The sequence below is a fragment of the Pantherophis guttatus genome, chromosome 5 (genome assembly GCF_059756535.1).
Source record: "Pantherophis guttatus breed Tessera chromosome 5, ASM5975653v1, whole genome shotgun sequence".
Lineage (NCBI taxonomy): Eukaryota > Metazoa > Chordata > Lepidosauria > Squamata > Colubridae > Pantherophis > Pantherophis guttatus.
The window spans coordinates 105,040,041-105,061,479 of record NC_142067.1 but is presented as its reverse complement, the minus strand read 5'-3'; the positions used below and the strand labels follow the sequence as shown (position 1 = coordinate 105,061,479).

The 21,439-nt window shown below is 47.2% G+C and overlaps 1 long non-coding RNA gene across 1 annotated transcript; it reads right to left on the bottom strand.

The window, feature by feature from the left end:
• Window positions 1–5,302: 5,302 nt before the first annotated feature.
• LOC117666002 (uncharacterized) lies at window positions 5,303–6,083 on the bottom strand. The gene is made up of 2 exons (XR_015728280.1): window positions 5,715–6,083; window positions 5,303–5,450 (listed from the first exon to the last, which is right to left on the bottom strand). It is a non-coding gene; the product is annotated as an uncharacterized LOC117666002 (long non-coding RNA).
• Between the last annotated feature and the right edge of the window lie 15,356 nt (window positions 6,084–21,439).

The following is a 21,439-nucleotide window of genomic DNA, read 5'->3' as shown; positions in this document are numbered from 1 at the left end:
GAGAGAGAGAGAGAGAGAGAGAGAGAGAGAAATAGGATGCACTGGCGAGAAGGCGAGACTTTCTTGCTTCCGCCCGAAGGCTTGGCCGCCTGTGTGTGTTTTAAGGCCAGGGGATCGCAAACAAAGGCCCTCCCCGTCCAGGTCTTGCTGGCCCTGAGTTCTAAAGCGCTTGCTGTGTGCGCTGGGGATGGCTCGGTTTCAGACGGAAGCGCGCGGCCTAGAAACCCCATCCCGTTTGCCAATTAAACCCCGCGGTTTTAGTCTTAGGGCTGGAAGGAGCGAAGGAAGCCAAGGGGATCCAGCCTCTGCCCGGTGCAGAATCCGAATTGGCCGCTTAATTTGCTCCAAATGTTTATGGAATGAGGGGTCGCCGCGTCAACGGAGAGCCGGCCTGGCTCTTCACAGAGCGTCAAGGACCAAATATTTTTTCCCCGCAGGTTCTTTCCAAGTTACATCCTTAACAGAGCCAGTTCGAGACCACGCCAGACCACGTTGGTTCGGCTTCGCTTGGATAATCTGGCTAGGTGGTTTCGTGTTGTATACACCCAGACCATTTAGCTACTTTAAGCTACCGTATGAGTTAGTTCAATAAACAGGTTTACGTGGCTTGGGTGAACAAAGCTCGTGTTGAATGCTGCCCCACTTGTGACTCCTGGCACAACCGTTTGTCTTGAGCCTGTGAATAGATCCGCTTCTCCTATATACAGAACTACGGTACCCATCACCTTCAGCTACAGAACAGAATTTCAGATCTACCGCTACACAATTTCGAGTGTATTTAGACACCGAGCAATATATGCTCAAGCATTTGTGAACTAACTCCAGCCCTACTGCACCCATCTAGGAGTTAGGGAGAAAGAGGCAGCTTAGACTACTTCATCTCGCCAATACTATTTTTCAACATTTGATGGCTTGGAAATGTTTGAATGGACCCCAACTGAAAATAACGGCGTTTATATGCTAGGAAAAGCTCTTTCTGTGGTTGAGCGCGTGTATGTTTGATTTCGGAGGGCTTAAATCGAGAGAACAGTTTCTTGCCATCGTCAGATGATGAACTGCAAAAAAAGAACCGACGTCCGGGCCTCATGCGGATTGAAATAATAAAAAGAGGGAAATAACATATGGATACAAGAGAAGAATTCCAGAATTACAATTCTGAATGTATATGTTTGGGCGGAAATCCCCCCCCTCTTTGATCCAGAAAAACAAGACGAATTGTCAGCTAGAGAGAGGATTTAGGCCATCCGCTCCTTAGTGTTAGAGGCTCTGTAGTCCCAAACACCTGCAGGGTATCAGGTTACTTATCTTGTCTATACTCTATGGAAGGGGCTCCATAAGAAGGCAGATAGTCACGTGAGGGAGAACTATAGGGGCTGCTATGCGTGTATATCTAGATACACATTGGTTAGAATCAGAATCACAAGGTGATATTTTAGGAAGGGATTATGGTCTCCCATTGGTACTGATTTGGTTAGACGGTCTCTCCGATGCCAAGGGGTCCTTCGGAGTCTTTGGACGGGTGTCAGAGATCACACCCCTAGTCAGTGGGGCCACAATAAAAAAAGGGTGGGGGGAGTATCAGGGTTCAAACCTGGGCCTCCTTCTCTCCTTCTGTCTCTACCGCAACAAAGAGCCCTGGAAAACTTCAGAGGCCGGCAAAGGCGTCTCTCTCCTGCTCATGGTAGACGCTCTCCCGCTCCCTCTGGAGCTACAGGAGAACCGATCAGGAGGCGGGCGCAGCGGTTGAGCCTCAGCGTGGATGAGGAGAGAGGGGACAAGCAGGGAACCAGCCTAAGCGAAGGGGATCCGAAGCAGAGCGGGGAGCAAACTTAAATATATATAAAACTTTATGCCTTCGGCAGCGGTGGCGCTGAGGATACATACATATATATATATGGAAGGAGAAAGAGAGGGAGGGAGAAAGAGGGAGAGATGAGGGAGAGAGAAAGAAAGGAAGGGAGGGAAGGAGAATATATATGTATATAAATCTATCTATCTATCTATCTATCTATCTATCTATCTATCTATCATCTATCTATCTATCTATCTATCTACCTACCTACCTACCTACCTACCTACCTACCTACCTACCTACCTACCTACCTACCTACCTACCTATCTATCATCTATATCGAGATAGATAGCTATAGACATATATATCTCTAATCCCAGGAGCAGCCTTCGTCGTCTTCTGCGCCGAGAAGGTTTAGGAGCTCCAGGCAGGAGAGGTGGCGGCACAAACCCACAAATGGAATCCATCTGCCGGGCTAAAAACTCCCAGTCACTTGGATCCAGTAATGGGCTGTGGAGGTGCAGCCTTCGGCTGGGTTGCTTCCCTTCTTCCCCAGCGAGCGTCGTTCACCCAAATTCCTGGGATGTGCGTGTGTGCGCGGCCTATATATAACATAGATGAATTTCAAGGTTGGCGAAAGAGGAAAAACGGATACCTGAGGGTGGGGGCGGGGGCGGGAGGTCGGGTCGGTATTGACAGACGCGGGAACGAGCGCTTCTGGGGACAGGCAGGTGCATTTAATTAGTAACTCTGCTTCGGCAGGCAGAGTTAACAGGCAGTATCGATTAGGCCGGCCTCCCTCACTCTAATAATTGATGCTCAGAGTGGGCATCGTTCGCTGGGCTTCAGGGCCCCGATTCTTCCCTTCTCTCCTTCTCCTGTACCCTCTCCACTTTCCAACTTTCTCGAGGTTTTCTCGGAGAGCAGGGCTTTCAGCGCTTCTCCCCCCCCCCCACTTCCCACAGAGGGACCCTCGGGGAATCCTCAACAGTCCCCCTTCTTTCTTTTTGGGGGCCGCCAGTGCCGATTCAGGACAGGCGAAGTTCAAAGGCGGGCTCTTTCGGCGTGGAAAGCGGCCGCGTTGCTCCGACTAAGCGCCGATTCGCGACACCCCATTAAGAGACAGTTTCGGTGACCTCGCGTTTCACGGCCTGTTAGTTCAGTCAATTGGCGCTCCTTCAATCTGGTCGGGTCTTCGGCGCGCACAGTCGTGTGTGTGTGTGTGTATGGGGGAGGAAGAGGGGTCGTTTCTTGGCCTCCCCTGTTCAAAACCGCTCTTTAAAACAAACGGGAGACCCTCTCAGTTCACCCCAGCATGGCCCTGTGGGCTCTGGGCGTAAGGGAATCTAGGAGATCACGACTTGGGGAGGGCACTCTTGGGCCTGGATTTAAATATTTAGGTTAGCATTAACTTTACAGGATCTCTAACCCGCTCCACTCACACAGGCTCTGGGCGGGGTAAAAGGCCTAAAATCAAGAGTGTACAAAAGAAACCAATCTCCGCAAAGAGGTCCAGCCCATCTCTTAACCCATTTTCTCATCCCTCCCTCCCTCCCTCAATTGCCCCCATCCATTAAACAAAAACAACAACAAAAAAACCCCTGGTTAATCAATAGCGAAAGTAAGGGGGAAGTCACCCCTCTCCTGACATTTCCTCCTCCTCCTCCTCCTCCACCCCTCCCTCTTTTTAGGCACTTTTATTGATACGCAGTTGTCCTTTGTTTCTCTAATACAAGCCAGCCTGAATGGTGCGCCATAAACACGTGAAAGATAATCAAACCCAGGATTCCGTCCCGCGAGGGAAAGATGGGTGGAGAGGAGGGAAGAGAAGAGAAGAGAAGGGGGACGGGTAAATAAATAAATGCATACATAAAGTTTTTTTTGGGGGGGGGGGAGGAGGAGAGGGAGGCGGCGGCGGCTGCGAAGAGGAAGGAGGCGGAGGGAGAAAAGCCTTTGAAGTGGCCCTTATTATGGCCGGCATACTTGGGGTTGCCCTAACGACGCGGCTGAAAGGAAAGCGCTCGCCTTTGTCCCCGATTTGTTCTCCTTTGCTCGGTTGCCCGCAGAAATGACTGGCGTGGGGGCTGCCTCAGAGGTGCACCAATTTCGAGCTCAGACTTGCAGGCGCCACTTTCCTGAGGACAGATGGGGGCGGGGGGGGGAGAGGAGGGAGGGGGATGGGAGCCGGGACCTGGATGGGGGGGGGCAGGGGGAGGAGGAGAGCATCTGGGGGTGCACCGGGGTGGGAGAGTCACTGGACTGGGAGACAAGCACTTTCCTTCCCACCCGGAGGACAGAGAGCGGCCTCCCCCAATTTGGAGGATCTCACTCATGTTGGGGTTACTTGCATGCTGGGCTGCTGATTGAGAATGGTGGAAAGTGCTATCCAGACATCTTAGGGGTCTCCCCTGTGAAGGCTGTCTTAGATTCTACTGGTCAGTTTAAATTCACAGAGAAGGTCCATGTTTTTCCATGGGATCCAACCCTGGAAAGCTCTTAAGAAATTTGTGACGGCTTTTAAGTAAGAATGGTTCCCGAGTTATTGTTACGCTATTACACTCATTGGGGTTTGCACTTTAGCCCAGACACCTGCTATTCTGAAGGACATGCAGGTATAATTTTCTACCACACTCCCACATTCAACACTCACTTTTGGGGGCTGGTCCAAGGGATCTTTCTATCTGAGCTAGAGCGGGTGACAAAGTGGTAGTCCTCGACTTAAGACCACAATTGAACCCAAAATTCCTGTTGCTAAGCGAAACATATGTTAAGTGAATTTTGTCCCATTTAAAGACTTTTCTTGCCACAGTTGATAAGCGAGTTGCTGTGGTTGTTAAATTAGTAACATAGTTGTTAAGTGAATCTGATTTTCCCATTGCCTTTGCTTGTCAGGAGGTTGCAAAAGGGGATCACATGACCCTAGGACATGTTCATAAACATGAACCAGTTGCCAAACATCCAAATTTTGATCAGGTGACCGTGGGGATGCTGCAACGGTTGTAAGTGTGAAAAATAGTCATCACTCAGTCACTTTTTTCAATGCCGTGTGACTTTGAATGGTCAAACTGTTGTAAGATGAGGACTTGCTGTATAACCCTAACTAAGATTTTAGGAAAGTGAAGCCAAGAAACCTAAGGAGATCTAGACAGCTTATTTCCATCCCTCTTCTGTCCCCATCAGCCTTTTTTATCTGGTGTGGGCATTGGCATGGCCATCTTCCTCCCTTCTTCCCTGGGACTTGCGCTCCATATTTTGCTGCTTGAGAAAGATGGGTGAATGCCAATATCCTGGTTGCACACTACCTAAGAGCAGCCAAGTGACTGGGGCATCCAAGGCAGAAAGTCCCATCGGATCTGTTCACCTTCTTTTCTTCACCCTCTCACAGTTCTCTCACACTGGAAGCGGCCTATTTACTCTCCCTAAGCCCTGACCAGGCGAGAGTAAATGTGTTGTGGATTGTGCATAAGGCATGGCTCTGTCACTCGCCACATGCATACAGGTCTTTTTCTCTATATTCCTATGAATGCTGAGTTTATTCACTCACATTTCACTCCCTTCCCCAAGCTCTTGCTGCTTCTCTCACAGGAAAGGCTCCGCTGCCTTCTATCTTTCCTGTCTGTTCTCCCTGGATGCTTCTCTGCACATGGTGACTTCTTATCTGTAGGAAAACAGGATAGCGTTTGAGTCTTGAGGGCTGCATCCTTTGCACTCTGGTTTTGCAACGCTAAGGAAGTGGTTTGCCACCCTTTCCATCCAAGTTCTTTTTCCAGCTTCCCAGTCTAACCTCCCGCTTTAGGATTCCTGATGGCGTCCCTACCAAGTACTAATCAACAGCAACATTGTTTTGCTCTTGGAGTGACTCCAGCTCTCTTAAATAAAGTCCCCAGCATTCCAATGCAAAGAGGGAAACCAATTCAATCACCTAGTCAAGCTACAACTGCTCAGCGCATTTGTTCATCCTGATGAGACCAAGGAAATCAATTCAGACTGATCCTCTCCCTCAACAAGCCTTGAATCATCAGACCTGGAGGGGCTGTCTGCCTGCCTCCCACTCATTCAGGTTAGAAATCCACAGTGCTGGGTACTCTGGCAACTCCTGCATGCTGACACATCAAGGCCCGAAAAGGCTCTTAGAACAGAGGTGACCCCAGCTTCCTTCTCCCTTGGGTCCACCTCACTTTTGGCTGCAGACAACAGCTGATTCCACCCCCCAACTTTTCTCAAATCTATAGGCCTGGGAAGATCCCCAAAATTGAGATGGTGTCCACAATACTGCTACCATCGAAGCTCCTCTCCTGTTTTATCTCCATTGTGTGCACCATATTGAAACATGACAGCATAATCGTGGTCACAATAATCTTAACTTTTGTGACCTTGCCCAGCAGACAGACCTGCTCCAGCATATGTTACTGGTCAGATATAGTCACATGATCAGCCTGTGCTACTGGTTAGGCCAGGGGTGTCAAACTCAATTTCAATGAGGGCCAAATCAGGGCTTTGGTTGACCTTGGGGGAGGGGGGGCAGCTGGGCATGGCCGACTGGTGTGGCCAACTGGGTGGGCGTGGCCAGCTTGACGCCACTACCCAAACTGCTGGCATGTTTTCCTCTTCACACTGGTTAGACTGGCAGAAGCGACACACGTGGGCCTGCCCCTTACATTTTCCAGGACAGCCCCATGGGTCGGATCTGACCACATCACAGGCTAGATCGGGTTTGTGGGCCTTGTGTTTGACACCTCTGGGTTAGGTCTTCTATTAGGGTTGCTTAAAAAAAAGAGAGACAGGGAGAAAGCAGGAGATAGATTCCTCCTTTGAGATGGAAGTTCATGGACTGGGAAAGAGAGAGTTGTTCTTGTCGGTGTGGAAGACTTTTCTCCCCTCAGGGAATTCCCGGGGCAGCCTCTTTCCAGAGTCCTCTTTTCCTACCTACCTGAGGGTTTGATTACTTCCCTAGCTTCTACTTCCTGAAAGAAACACAAGAGTAGCTAGTTCCAATGATAGGAATAACCTCATTGATCAGGCATTTTAAAATCCTGGGATCATTTCACAATACAGGTGGTCCTCGACTTACAACAGTTCACTTAGTGACCATTCAAAATTACGGCACCAAAAAAAGTGACTTATGACCAGTTTTCACACTTACGACTGTTGCAGCATCCCCATGGTCATGTGATCAAAATTAGCAACTGACTCATATTTATGACAGTTGCCGTTGCAGAGTCATATGATCCCCTTTTGCGACCTTCTGACAAGCAAAGTCAGTGGAGAAGCCAGATTCACTTAACAATTGTGTTATGAACTTAACAACTGCCCTGATTCATTTAACAACTGTGGCAAGAAAAGCCGTAAAATAGGGCAAATTCATTTAACAAATGTTAATGGCCTCAACTATAGTAGTAAGTCGAGGACTACCTGTAATTTTGTCACAATCTTAAGACCAGCCTTGTGTGAGTGACTCTCCCCTGAGCACCAGCCACTTGCCTAAAAGTCTCTTGTACATTTACAATAGTGGTTGAATTTACCACTTAAGTTAAATCACAGATTTGTAAAATACAGCTTCTATAAACTATTCACATATCCTGATATTCTTCAGGTATGAAATTATTTAATGCGTTTAATACGGAGTTAGGTGGTATTCCAGCTGCCATGTGATGTTGTGGGTGACAAAAGGGTCCATCTGAATGCTGAGAAGTGATACCTATTATAATAATGCACTCATTCTATTAGCACTTAACTTACTGTGATATATTTTCTAGTAACCAATCCCTTGATTCTGATCCTCTGTGCAATTATTTGGAACCTTATGTTCCTTCTCCCAACTTTCCAGCCACTGCAAAAGAACTGAACTCCAGGTAAGACTGCTAATCCTTATTTATAGTAACTTGTAGTATCACCCAGCCAGTGCTGTGCAGAGGCAGTTGAAATTCATTACTATTTACAGGGGAACAATAATAGTTATGTGATGTGATAAATCACTAATGAGCAAATGGCCATATTTAGTGTTGATATATAATTGATTGAACTCTGAGGACTTTACTATCCAGTATGTTTGCAGAGGATTTGAAGTTTCCGGATCTGCATTTGATGGATTCTTGGAATGAAATGATCAAGATTGGAAAATGCCAATTAGGGATATAGAGAGAACATCTAAAGTGGCTTAGAATCACACAAGCTCATTTTTATAACTTCTGGGTACGCTAGGAAAAAAGATGGTGTCATCCTCTATCCGTCTGGTTAGTAACAATGGGTTATGTGGTTTGGGGATTAGGACAGTGTGTTTACTCCAAGCTTTCTCTAGAACAGGGCTGGGCACGAGGGCTGAAAATGGTGGCACTGTTTTCAGCCATTTCATGTGAAGCCCTGAAAAATTGTGAGGTATACCCAATTTTGTTTATGTTAAGAACATAAAAGAGAAGATAATCCTCCCTAGAAAATATTAGTTTAGGCCGTGGCAGATCACAACTCAAACATACTTTAGAGCAGGGGTGCTCAGCCTTGGAAACTTTAAGATTTCTGGACTTTCAACTCCCAGGCTGGCTGGGGAAGTTTGAGAGTTGATGTCCACAAGTCCTAAAATTGCCAAGGTTGGACACACTTGTTCTACAGTAACCTCTGCCTTTTAGTTAAGCTGAACTCCCGGTGACTTCATGGGCACCTTCAGTTCTGGTAATATGGAATTGCTTTGCTGTGGCCTTTTCTGGGACGATTTACTTTTTAAAATCCCAGTTCTAGTTTAACAGCTCTGAGATTTCCTGATAGTTTCCTAGGGGAGTCCAAGCCAGGCCCCGGTCCTCTTTTACAGGTCAGTCATGGTTGGCAGGATGCTGACATTTGATTTTATTTTTTGTGGGGTTGGGGTTGTGAGATTCCTTCCAATCATTGGGTGACTGCCTGGGCAAGTTTCCGCAAGGTGGACTTGACAACATTTTTGGAAATGGCTTGCCATTGCCTTTTTCTTCCCAGACCTAAGAGAGAATGGCTGTTTCAGGGTCCCCCAGCAAGTTTTGTGCATAAGGCAGGACTCACAATCTTTTGGTTTCTAGCCTGGCCAGGGGTGGGTTTCACTTACCTTTGCTACCGCTTCGCTGGCGCGCGCCCCGTCTGCACATGTGCAGAAGCTTCTGCGCATACGCAGATTGTAATTGGTGACGTCTGGGTGGGCGGAGCCTCCTACTGCCACTGCTACTGGTTTGCCTGAACTTGGGCGAACCGGTAGCTACCAACCACTGAGCCTGGTGTCTTAACCACTAACCACACTGTCTCTCTGCGTTGCCATTAGAGATTAAAAAACAATCTCTTCGATGAAAGGCATATTCCCTGCTTGTGGGCAGGAAGCAAACCCCCAGACCATGTCCTGACATTTCTTTCCTGAGAAATGTGCTTAGGCAACTGGAATGAGAACCAGCGCACACAGTGGCTTCAATCCCTAGTCAAGGAAGTATGGTCTAGCAGGCTTATCCCTGGACAAGACACCCCCCCAGCAGCAACAGAAGTAGTAGCAGAGAGGAGGCAGTGGTGAAATCCAATTTTTTTTACTACCGGTTCTGTGGGCATGGCTTGGTGGGTGTCGTGTGGCTTGATGGGTGTGGCTTGATGGGCGTGGCAGGGGAAGGATACAGGGGAAGCAAAATCTCCATTCCCACCCCACTCTGAGACCAGCCAGAGGTGGTATTTGTTGGTTCTCTGAACTACTCAATATTTCTGCTACTGGTTCTCCAGAACCTGTCAGAACCTGCTGGATTTCACCCCTGGTAGGAGGGGAAGGCAAGCTGAATCTTAGGAAGCTCAAGGAGCAAATCAACTTGGGGCAATGGAGGATAGAGCAGAGGGAAGGCTGGGGAGGAATCCTGAGGATTGGAGAAGCTCTTTTCCCAACTTCTCTGATGGAGAGGCAGGGAGGCGGAGGGGCTGACCTGCAGTTGGGCCCTGAGGCCAGGAGGGGCTGACCTGCAGTTGGGCCCTGAGGCCAGAGTGCGGGAGCTTTCATCAGTGCCCACAGAGGAAAAGAAGGGGGGAGGGAAGACTCAATAGAAAGTATTTCAGGGCAAGGACTAGAGGAGGAATTGTCAGCTGTCAATCAGTGCTCTTTGCCAGCTAAATAAATACTGGTAGTAATCTACTTACGGCCACAATTGAGACCAAAGTTTCCATTATTAAGCAATATATTTGTTCAGTGAGTTTTGCTCCATTTTACGACCTTTCTTGTCACAGTTATTAAGTGAACCAACACAGCTGTTAAATTCATAACAAAGTTGTTAAGTGAGTCTGGCTTCCCTATTTGCTTGTCAAAAGGTCACAAAAGGTGGTCACATGACCATGGGATATTGCCACCATCATATGAACCCATTGCCAATTTTGATCACGTGACCAAGGGGAATGCTGCAAGGGTCGTAAGTGTGAAAACTGGTCATAAGCCACTTTTTTCAGTGCCGTGGTAACTTTTGAACAGTCACTAAATGAACTGTTGTAAGTCAAGGACTATCTGTACAAACAGAGGCTGGTCCATCTCCTTTCTTCCTTTTCATCTTCCCACTTCACCCCACAAAGAAGCGGCAGAGCACGGCAGCCCCCCCCCCCCGCAGCCTCTCCCAGGGCCTTGGATTCGCTGGACAAGAGAACCTGATTTGGTGAGGGTGAGGGTGCGGGTGCGGGTGGGGGTGGTTGAGGACTGGGAAGGAGGGAGGGGGGATGGGCTGACAACCCCAGAGGCCTTGGGCTCAGCTGTACTTGCCCTGCTAGAAAACACCGATGGGGCTGTAGACGAAGAAATACGGCAAAGGCTCCCCTTTGTGGCCCCAAACCCCAACAAAGACAGTGAATTCTTCTTAGAAGGAGCTACTCCTTCTTAGAAGGACTTACTACTTAGAAGGCAATTGGAGGACAAACTGAACTTTTGAGAGCGACTGCAAACTTTTCTTAGCAGAAGGGAAGCAAGCCGAGTTTCTCTCTTTCTCTCTTACACACACTCATTCTCTCTCTCTTTCACACACACACACACACACACTCATTTCTCTCTCTCTCACACACACACTCTCATTCTCTCACACACACACACTCATTCTCTCTCTCTTTCACACACACACACACTCATTCTCTCTCTCACACACACACACTCATTCTCTTACAGACACACACACACTCATTTTCTCTCTCTCTCTCACATACACACAAACACCCACACACATACATGCTGGCCCATATACAACCCCCGCCGTCCTCGTCCCTGCAGCGGGTCAGCCCAGCCCTTCTGGCGAGGGAAGGTCTCAGCATCTGCGGGGTTCCCACCGCCGCCCTCCCCTCTCCAGGCCAGACCTTTTCCGGGCACCCTGCCAAAGTCCCAGGGCAGCCGACCTCCCTTTACCTGCTGCCGCCGCTGGTTTGGGGAGCGGGGGGGGGGAAGAGGGGAAGAGGAGGCAGCAGAGCTCGGCTAGCCTTAGAAGGGAGCTCAGGCGGGCTCCCGAAAGGAGAGGCCGGAGCGGTCCTCGTGGGAATGCGGCAGGGAAGCGGGGTGAGTGTGAAAGGTCCCCGCGGCACAGGAGGGCGGGAGGGAGCTGGGCCGAAGAAGGGCCAAGGCGAAGCTAAAGAGTCCTCCTCTCCTCTTCTCCTTCCTATTGCTCTGGAGCTGATTTGAAAGGCCTAATCCTAATCTGAACCTTGTGAGGGGGGAGGCGGGGGAGTTGAACGGTGAAGGCACTCTGCACATGACCCGAGGCAATCCTGCCACAGCTCAAGGGTGGCCCTGCTAACAGTTGGGGGAGTCTGAGAACTTCAGCGACGCCTCCTTTTCTCTCTCTCTCTCTCTCTCTCTCTCTGAGCGCCTGAAAGAGCGTCATTAACCAATTAACCAACGCGAGCCTCGGAATCCCTTATTTCAGCATAATTAACCCCGAGGAAGTTTCGGGATATGAGAGGAGCCGAAAAAGCAGGGATCTGGCGAGGAGATGCGGGTCCTTCATTTGATTGCGCCCCAAATCGCGAGGCGTTTCTGGACTTCAACGGACCTCTGAGGCGTTCAGAAGAACTTTTGAAAAAAACCTGGCAGGTCTCCTTTGAGAAGCAATGTGTACGGCCCTCCCAAACGGCGGAGGTTAGGGACGGTCTTTCTCCCTCAGCTGAGGGAAATCTGGACGATTTCGGCCAAAAGCTGCCCCGAGAGATTGATCCAGAGAATGGACAGGGAAGCAAAACAAGAGCACATTTGGGGGTCTTTTTTCTCACCCCGTCCGTCGCAATCTCACCATTATTTTTTTATCCACAGGAGAATACACAGATATACGCGTGTACTTTCTCTCCTGCCCCGCTGGTAGATTTCTAAGAGAGCCAATGGCAAACCGGGGAAAGGAAGCAGCGTGTCGTCAAAACAGTTAAAATGGCGGCCAGCTCCCTCAAGAAGCCGAAGGAACTTCAATCGCGTGGCCGCAACCGCCATTTTGACTTTTTTGACACTCAACCTGCCAACATCCTGAATGTGGGGAGTGGGTCGGGAGAGACACACAGGTTCTGTTCAATCTTCAATCTCCGGCCGGATCCTGCAAAATCAGGTGCTCTCAATCAGCTCACTTTGTAACCGAGGGAATCTTAGCCGAACGTACAACCGAATGCTGTCTTTGCAGCCGGCCGTTCTTCAGGTGTAGAGTGGCCCCGTTACATGACCCAGAAATGATTTTAATTTGAAGTGAGCTGCCAGTATTCACGTCCCATCTGAACCGCCTAAGCTATCTAGGGAATGAATAGAAGCCCGGGTTGAGGTGGGGGTATGAGGACCAAGCGGACCCAGCACGGGGCGAGGAGGGGGGCAGAGAGAGATCCGTTATTACTGCGGAGATAGAGAGCGGTGTGCAAGATCCCTCTAGTCTCACACACACACACACAAAATTCTTTGCAATTAGATTTCATCAACGCACAGGCTCGTGTATCTGTATATTTTTTGAAAGAAAGAAAGCAAATGACAACTACCGGAGGGAATCGGGGGGCGGAAAAAGCAAAAGGCCGGGGAGGGTTTTTGGAAACAGAAAGGAAAAGAGCGGGAGCCGCTCGCAAACAGCACCCCCCCCAACCCGGCTGTCCATCAACTTAAAACGGGAGGCGCGAAACGAAGCCGCATCCACCAATCAGGGCTCTGTTCCTCCCGTCGCTTGTTTCGGCCTGCGTGGAGCTGCTAGTCCGGGACCAGCTGGGGTCGTTTCAGCAGCTGGAAGAAACAGCCCCGCCTGTAATGGGGAGGCGGGAGCTAGAGTACCATCTGTATTCTCGCGCCTCAGCTCCAGGTGTGAGTTCCTTACCAACACTTCACTTCTTCAGAATTGTTCATCTTGTTCATGGGGTGAAAGTTTAGAAGGCTTCTACGAAGGAGATATGAGATACGTCCCAAAAGTATCTTGTGTATCCCCATTCTCTTCTCCCCCCTTCTCCCGCGCTGTTTTTCCTTGGGAGACAATTCCCCGAGTTGGCGTCTCTGAACGGTAGATGCCTTGGTCAACCACGTCTGTTTTTTCGCTAGAGAGAATCCCGGCTTGATGAGCATGTGAAGGAGCGATCGCTCAAGACAACTTGATGGACAAGCTGCCCCGGATCGTTTCCCTCCATAAAAAGTGAAACTTTGATCGGGCTGTCTCTGGGCCCGATCCGCTACCTACCAACTAGATCTGCCCATCTCCTTACCGAGAGCGATGTCCAGCTTGGCCAAGATTGAAAGAAGTTGCGTCGCCACCGAAACACGCGTGCCTCGAACGCCTCGCTCCTGCTTTCGAGTGGCGGCGTTGGGCTTGCAAGAGAGAGGGAACCCACTCGGGCCAGGGCTGGTTTCGTGGGATGGGAAGGCGGCTTAGGTGCACGTGCTCCACCCACGGTGTTGGGGAGGTCGTCACTAACTGCGAGCCAGCTCACCTGGTTTTGTCCAGTCAAAGGCTCTTTTCTAAGTCTATATGAGCCCCCCACCTCCTTGTAGAGTCGAGCAATCCACCGCTTTGTCAAAACATTTATTTTTCTGGCGCTATCCGGTAATTTGTGGGCTAGGCTAGAATTTAAGGCGCGTCCCCAATCAACGGAAGGAAGGTTTGAAAGATATGCATTTCTAGCGAGGAAAAAAGGTGGGGAGGACCCATGCTCCGCATTCAGGTGTGTGCCTTTCTGTGAGTGACTAAGGTTCCCCCTTTAATCCCTTGCACTATTAGAACTGAACAAGAAAATTAAATGCAGACGGCTGAGTCTCGGGAAAGAAGTTAGCAGATTAATTAGGACTGATCCAACCTGGGTGCAACATTTCTCATTCCAAAATTGCCAGCGGGAAACACCGACGGGAGCTGTTTGAGGGACAGATCCCCCCTCCTTCCACTTTGAATGCAGTCGAGACTGGGAAAGTCCTTTGCGCAGCTATGGGGGAAACTACCTGCCTTGCCGCCAGGCGCGCGTTGCACCAGGATACTAATCTGGCGCCGCGAGGGGAGCAGTTCCCTGGGCCGCCCAGCCAACTGCAGGTAATCCTCGAGTTACGACCACAACTGAACCCAAAATTTATGTTGCAAAGTGAAACATTTGTTAAGTGAGTTTTGCCCCAGTTTGCAAATTTTCTTGCCACAATTGTTAAGGGAATCATTGAATTTGTTAAGTTAGTAACAGGGGCTGTTAAGTGAATCTGGCTTCCACTTTATTTCTCAGAAGGTCGCAAAAGGTGATCACATGATCCAGGACACCAAAACTGTCATAAATATGAGTCAGTTGCCAAGCATCTGAATTTTGATCATGGCACCATGGAGATGCTGCAAAGGTTGTTAAGTGTGAAAAATGGTCATGTCACTTTTTTCAGTGCCTTTGTAACTTGGAAGGGTCACTAAATGAACTGTTGTAAGTCGAAGACTACCTATATCTAGGAGGTCAGTTTCTTTAGGAACTCTAGGTTTCAAGAGAGCTCCTCGCATTTCCAATAGTTTGCAGGAAGAATGCAATGGGAAGACCAGACTTCCCTTCTTCTGAACAACGCGCAGGATGGGGACCCAAGGGGGGGTAAAATAAGAGTGGGGAGAGCTGAGAGTCTGTAAGATGCCAAATTGTAATTGGGGGGGGGGCTTTACAATAGCACTAGTTTCAACTGGATTCTCAGACTCCTTAATCTGGATGCCATGGAGCAATGCAGAAAGTGTTCCCCGGCTAAACCCAGATGACTACGGGGAAGTGGTTGAGCGATTGCGCTGTGAAACGGGCTCAGTAGTATTTCCCATTTGAACCGGGTTGTCCCGCAGCTCAGGGTAGCAGCACGGCCCCTTCCACCAATGACAGCGTCGGTTGCTAAAAAAAAAAAAACGCACCTTCCCTGGGGAGCAGCCAATGACTCTTTGGGGAGGGGGCCCCTCTCAGGTCCCCGAGCAAAATCCCCGGTGCCTGCAAACTCAGAGAGTGAGCTCGCTTTCCTGCGGTAGGGGGTACTCCCTCGTCCCCTCCCCTGCCGGTTTCAATGGGTGGGACGCCCAGACCCAGCGCTGCCTTTTGATTCCCGGTGGCCCGGACGCGACAAGATTGTGAAGGGCAAAGCGGACACTTCTGATCATCTACATAATTAATTTGGCTGATACCTTCATCTGGAAAGATGGATCAGATGCTCTTCGGAGAAAGTTGCTGGGAGCCCAATCAGGTCCATTCTAATGGGTTGCTCCTTACCCCATGCCGAAGCTCCTCAACCAAACCCTTTTCTCTGCTTCAGCTCTCAAATATGCGTAAAGGTCTTTGAAAGCAAGATTGGCAAGAAAGAGAAGTCTTGCGCCTACCTGCGCTCCCACTTCATAGAAAGGCGGCCGCATCAAATTGGTCGGAATATTGTACCTAAAATTAACTTTCTCACCACCGATCGAATCACCTGGAAGGGCCGGCACAAATGGGGAAGAGGTGTTCTCGTTGTTGATTTAGGTCAGCGACCGACTTTAAAGAAGCCAGTATGAGAATAACATAGGTGTGAATTAAAACAAATGCAGTGCAGCATTATAGTAACACGGGGGAGGAAGAGGCTTAACATTTTAGGAAGGAGCAATTTAGGAATTCGTATTTGACGCCTGATATCATATATATATGATTTCATTCCCTTTCAGGTTTTTTCCTTTCGTTCTTTTTCCCTGTCGCCCTTTTGTATGGTTTACTGTTTTATTCTTAATCCGATTCGGATTCAGATTGGGATTTCCAGTTTTCTGGAAATGAAAGCAGGCAGACATTTGAAAGAAAGACAGACGTGGAGATTGAACCTTTCAGTGATCTTGGCTTGCATTCTGCACCGGTTCGATCGTTTTTCAGAATCCGGGAAAAACGAGACTTAAATGTTCGCGAACTTTTGACGTCCGTCTTCCATCGGAGCGAGGCCGGGTCGGCTCTCACCCGAGTCACGTGCCCTGACACCGAAATAATCAGAACGGGATCAAAAGTCGTTCGTGTCTCACGAGAATTCGGGGGAAGAGCAAGAAAGAAAAAGCCGTTTCCGATTCAGACGGTTAGCGTGACATGCGCGCTAGAATTCCTATGTGCTAAAATCGTTTGAAGGCCCCTTTCCCCGATTCTATTCGTGTTTATTTGTCATTTCTTTTTCAGGATAAATTTGCGTGAGACACGAGAATAGAAAAATGGGAGTGAGTGGATCTGACCAGTGTAAATATGCGAAAGGTGGAAAGAAGGAAACGGTTGATTATAGTTGGGGGAGGGAGGACATCATTTAAACGATAAAGTTAAAAACTGTCTTAAAATCTTTGTTAGGAAATAAAGGTCACCGGAAAATCGGAAGGTAGGAAAGTAGAGGCGAGCCGGAAAGGAGGATATTTTAAAGGTGATACACGCGTTCATCACTTCGGGGAGAACTTTTCCAAAATTTTCGGATTTGATCTAAATACCAACATCGAGTTTTCCAAGCGAATTCTCCCTATTAAAGAACGAGAGAGGAGGGGTGACACCAGAGGACAAAATAACTTGGCTCAAGCGGCCTTTCGGGAAACTGGTATTGAGGTGGGGAGGCACTGCCCTCTGCCCCTTCTCCTCCTCATTGCCGTTAGTAGAAGTGGGACGAAGGGGTCAGTGAGACCCCTGCCCCATCTAGGGACTCCCGTTTCCCCCCTTCCTGGGGGAAGAGGCCTGAAGAGAAGGAGCGGCTCTGGGGAAGCCTTGCCCGGCGGGGGTGGTTAGGGGAGTCTTGCTTTGCAACCCCCCTCCCCTCCCGTGCCAGGAGAGAGAAAAAGGAAATGCTTACAAACTCAGATCCAGTCCACCTCCAACAAGAGGAATTAAATTGGATGTTTGTTACGTGGGGTGTAGCGGAGCAGCAGCCCTGGCCTGAAAAGCCGTTTCCTACTCACTTTATACCGTATCAGGCGGATTCTGTTGTTGTTGTTACCATCCGCAGCAATGGGTACAAAAGTGGACACTTTAGTCCACTTTTGAAATCCCAAAGGGAAAAAAGTTTTAAGTACACGATTCTTTTTCGTCCTTGGGGGCCACCCGCTTCCGTTCCTGGCCTGGATCCTGATATGACTGGTTATATTTTATATTTTGAGCGGCCAATTACACCCCCACGCACCCCCACGCGTAACCCAAACGAAACTTTCACCAAACGGCGATTCTTGCGTTTTTGCACCTTTCCCGCAGTCGCTCCGCTATGCAGAGGGGTCGGTCCTGAGATCTCGCAAATTCCCTTTCTTGGAACCAGAAGGAGTTCGTTTTGATTGCTTCAGATACAGACCTCACCCCTTTAAATCTCCCACCTTTTACAAAAATGCGGCTGCTGTTACCCAAAGCGCTGGGAAACGCAAATCCGCGCAAGAGCCGCTGGCTCTCCAGGCAGGCAGGCAGGCCGGCTGCCGTCCTGGCCCTCTTCTGTGCGTTTTGCGAAGGCGTCGATTTCGGATTCCGAAAGCGGCGCAACTCCGACTAAGAAATGGGATTTTAACGGGACCAGGCGATGGGAGGGCGGGGAAGGGGAGCGATCGACGGCTGCCGCGGACTCCTCTAAAGGGCGATTAACGAGTTTTTTTGTCTCTCGCCCGAGTTCTTCGCTGTAATCTCGATCGTTCACGAAATTCCGACTCGGGGATCTGTTCTGGTGGGAATCCGGTCGGTGGCGGAATGCCTGGAGAATCTTTTTGGTTCCGAAGCGACTCAAAACGGTTTGAGATCGAAGGTCCAACTCTCAGGATAAAAGGAACAATACGCGTTACTTTGGCATGTTCCAACTATATCCGTCCGTGTTTTCCTGGCCTGTAATATATATATATATTACATTTTCAGTGTATTGATATTTTTTACTGAGATATTGCTAAATACTGCCCTGATCGAGTCAGCGGGTATTTTCAAATTTCAGACGCAGTTTTCTCCAAGCAGTCTGGAAGCTGGAGTATATCGTCTGGGACGGGGTTAATTTACTTCTATAAACAAATAAGGTGTGATTAAAGACGTTATTACCTTTGTTGAGGTATCTCCTGGAAATTTGACTCTTGACCCTTATAGCGCTAAAAGGCATTGAAGGCAGATCCATCCGGATTATGGGATGGGGAGCCAGCTCGAAGCGTATAACTAGCCTGTCAAAGTCTAGCTCATTTGTGTCTATGGAGACTCTCAGTCATCCAGGTCATGGTTGTCCCAAAGGTACCTTTTCAAAAGGGAATTGGACTTTTTTCCTCCTTGAAAACGTTTTGCTTCTCCTCCAAGAAGCTTCTTCAGTTCTACCTCATTGTCTTCTTGCAACCAGGAGCCACAAAACCACTACTTGGCAGAGATTTACACAAGGTCATGCTCCCGACCACTGTCTGATCTGGAAAGCTTTTCAACTGGCATATAAATGAATGGTGGGTGAAGCAAGGTTGAAGTTGTAATAAAATCCATAAGCCTCAATTGCTCAACCGTTCCCTTCCAATTTAAACAGATAAATATATATCTAGTGAGTTTCCTTCCAACATTAAACAGAAAGCAGTTAAGGGAGAACAGAAAGAATCCCTGCATTGAACGACTTTTCCTCTTTATTAAAAAACTTTCAAATTTTATTTTCTCTCTGAAAATAAATTAAGAATCAAGAATTAATTTTTTATACCTTTTACTGCTTACTTGGTAAAACAAAAAAGCTAAAATGTTTGCCTTCATCCTTTCAACTGAACTTCCATATAATTTCCTTTTCATCAACTGCTTAACATTACTCTGCCTTGTTATTAAAAGTATGAGATATGGAAATGGCAAAATAAAATGAATTAAAAGTTATCTTTTCTCTCTGTAGAGAGGCAGCCCTAGTTAGAAAATATTGGAATTCCACAAAAATGTCAATAAAACTGACCTGTGTCTCCCATTTAAAATTATAATTATAAAGCAAAATAACAAAACATGAGCTTATGGGTATATCTAAATATTTGCTCTTTAAAATCTCTAGTCTTTAAAAAAAATAACAGTTAACAAAATACTTCTACATTCTTGGAGAATTGCTGTTTATTGTATATTGTGGGACTGAAGAGAAGTTTTGTGAGTTGACTAGAATACTAGACAATGTTTTCTATAGCAGTTCTATTGTCTTCTAATGTCTAATCTGGACTGGAAAAAAATAGCCTTGGCTTTCATTTTCCTCTCTGAACAGTCACAAAATAGGCACAACTCTAAACCCCAAAGGACATTCTACAGACTTGTTTTAGACTTACAGATTGTGTAAGGAAAACAGCAGAACTCCAGCTGTTTTGCCTGCCAGCCGGCCAAAATTTGTTTGGCTGCTCTCTAAGAAATTAAACTTACTTCTGACTTCCAAGAATCTGCTCTGCAGTGGATGGCTTTTCAGGGGCTGAGAAGCAAAGTGATAATGAAACCAGCTTTAAGCTGCTCCCCAATGGAAAATTTAGACAAAGATTGGAAATTAATCATTTGGTAGGATGCCTCAATTTCTCTAAAGTTAAGTGAGATGCCCAAAATAACAAAGTGCATCTGAAAACAATAGAATAATAGCCATGGACACACCATGAGAATTCAGAGATTTAAATGTGAAAACATGTCAATAATAATTTTATCCAATAAATGGCTTATCTTGAAGGCTATGTTAGCAGTTGTTTGAAGTTTTCTTTATGGCATTTTGTTAAAATTATTTACTAAATAAATTCAATTTAAATATTTTGTTCATGGTTTTATATTTGTTTGAACTCTGGATTTATTCCCCCCCCCTCCAAATGAAGTAAATTCCCAAAAGATAAAGCAGCAATGCTTTTATATATATAATATATGTATGCGTGTATGTTTGTGTGTGCATGTATCTTGTAATACACCCAGAGTCATCTTGTAGAGGAGACAGGTGGCATGTAAATTTAAGAAAGAAAGGAAGGAAGAAAGGAAGGAAGGAAAGAGGAAGGAAGGAAGGAAGGAAGGAAGGAAGGAAGGAAGGAAGGAAAGAAAGAAAGAAAGAAAGAAAGAAAGAAAGAAAGAAAGAAAGAAAGAAAGAAAATATCAATCACCAAAGTGTGGGTGTGTTTATCATACTCCATTTATTATGTTGGTTCTATTAAGCAAACTCAGCTAGAAAGCAGAATTAAATTATTCAGTATGTAAAATTCTCTTGAACACTGAACAATAATCAATAAACTGGATAAATTAAAATCTTTGTGAGATTCCAGAAATTTTACAATGAAGGTGGGAGGCAAGTCTACTTTGAGTGGGTATTTGATTATATCAGCCTTCCTTAGCCCACTGCTCTCTAGATCAATTGCTCTAACACTTCCACGAACCCCTTCATGGGCAGGTCTACTGTGGATGATGGGCATTATCACTAAGATCTTCTCCCTGATTGCAAACAGTCTTAGCACATCTGTTCAGATTTTGCTAGAGGGTGGGGAAATTTCACTATATTAATATATTTAGTATTACTTGGTATATTTCTTCATATTAATGAAGTCTGTAAGTCACCTAGAATCTAGCGAGATGAGTGGCATACAATTTAATCATCATCATCATTATTCCCCAGTGAGACACTACTTTGACATTTTTGTAGGGCTTGTATGCTCTGAGGAAAATGAGAGCTATGCCAGAGGTTCAACAGGTCTCATCAGAGGAGTCAGACAAAGAGTAACTCTTCCATACAAATATGGTGAGATGTAAATTACAGAAATTTGTGCGACTCGATAGTCACCTGAATTAATAAGGAGTGCACTAGATGTTGGAGTTCCTGGACATCTGGTGAAAAATGGGCTATAGGACTCAGGACTGTTGGCTGAGCAACCAGGGTCAGCAGCTGTGGAACTACTGGAAGAAAATATGTTTACCTGTCACAGATACACAGTGTTTGAAAACAAAGAAATAATGAGCTATTATTACAGATCAACTCCAACAAGAAGAGGATATTCGAAACGAATGCACCAGTTCTGGAAAGAATATCTTCCAGAATCAGAAATAATAGAACAGAGGCTAGCAGTTAGATGTCAATTTATAATACAAAATATTATAAATGCGTGGAATGTTGCAAGTACCATATATCAAATGGCTGAAGAAGAAAAAGGGGCATTGGAGGAATAATTGAAGAAGATGTGCTGAAACTAATATATTAGGAAGACATACTGAATACTGGAGAGACCAAACTGGGGTAAAAGAAAGATCAAATGAAGAAGAGAAAGAAGGCATGGGAAGATATTACATGGCCATGCTGGACATTCCATGGCCAGCACATAA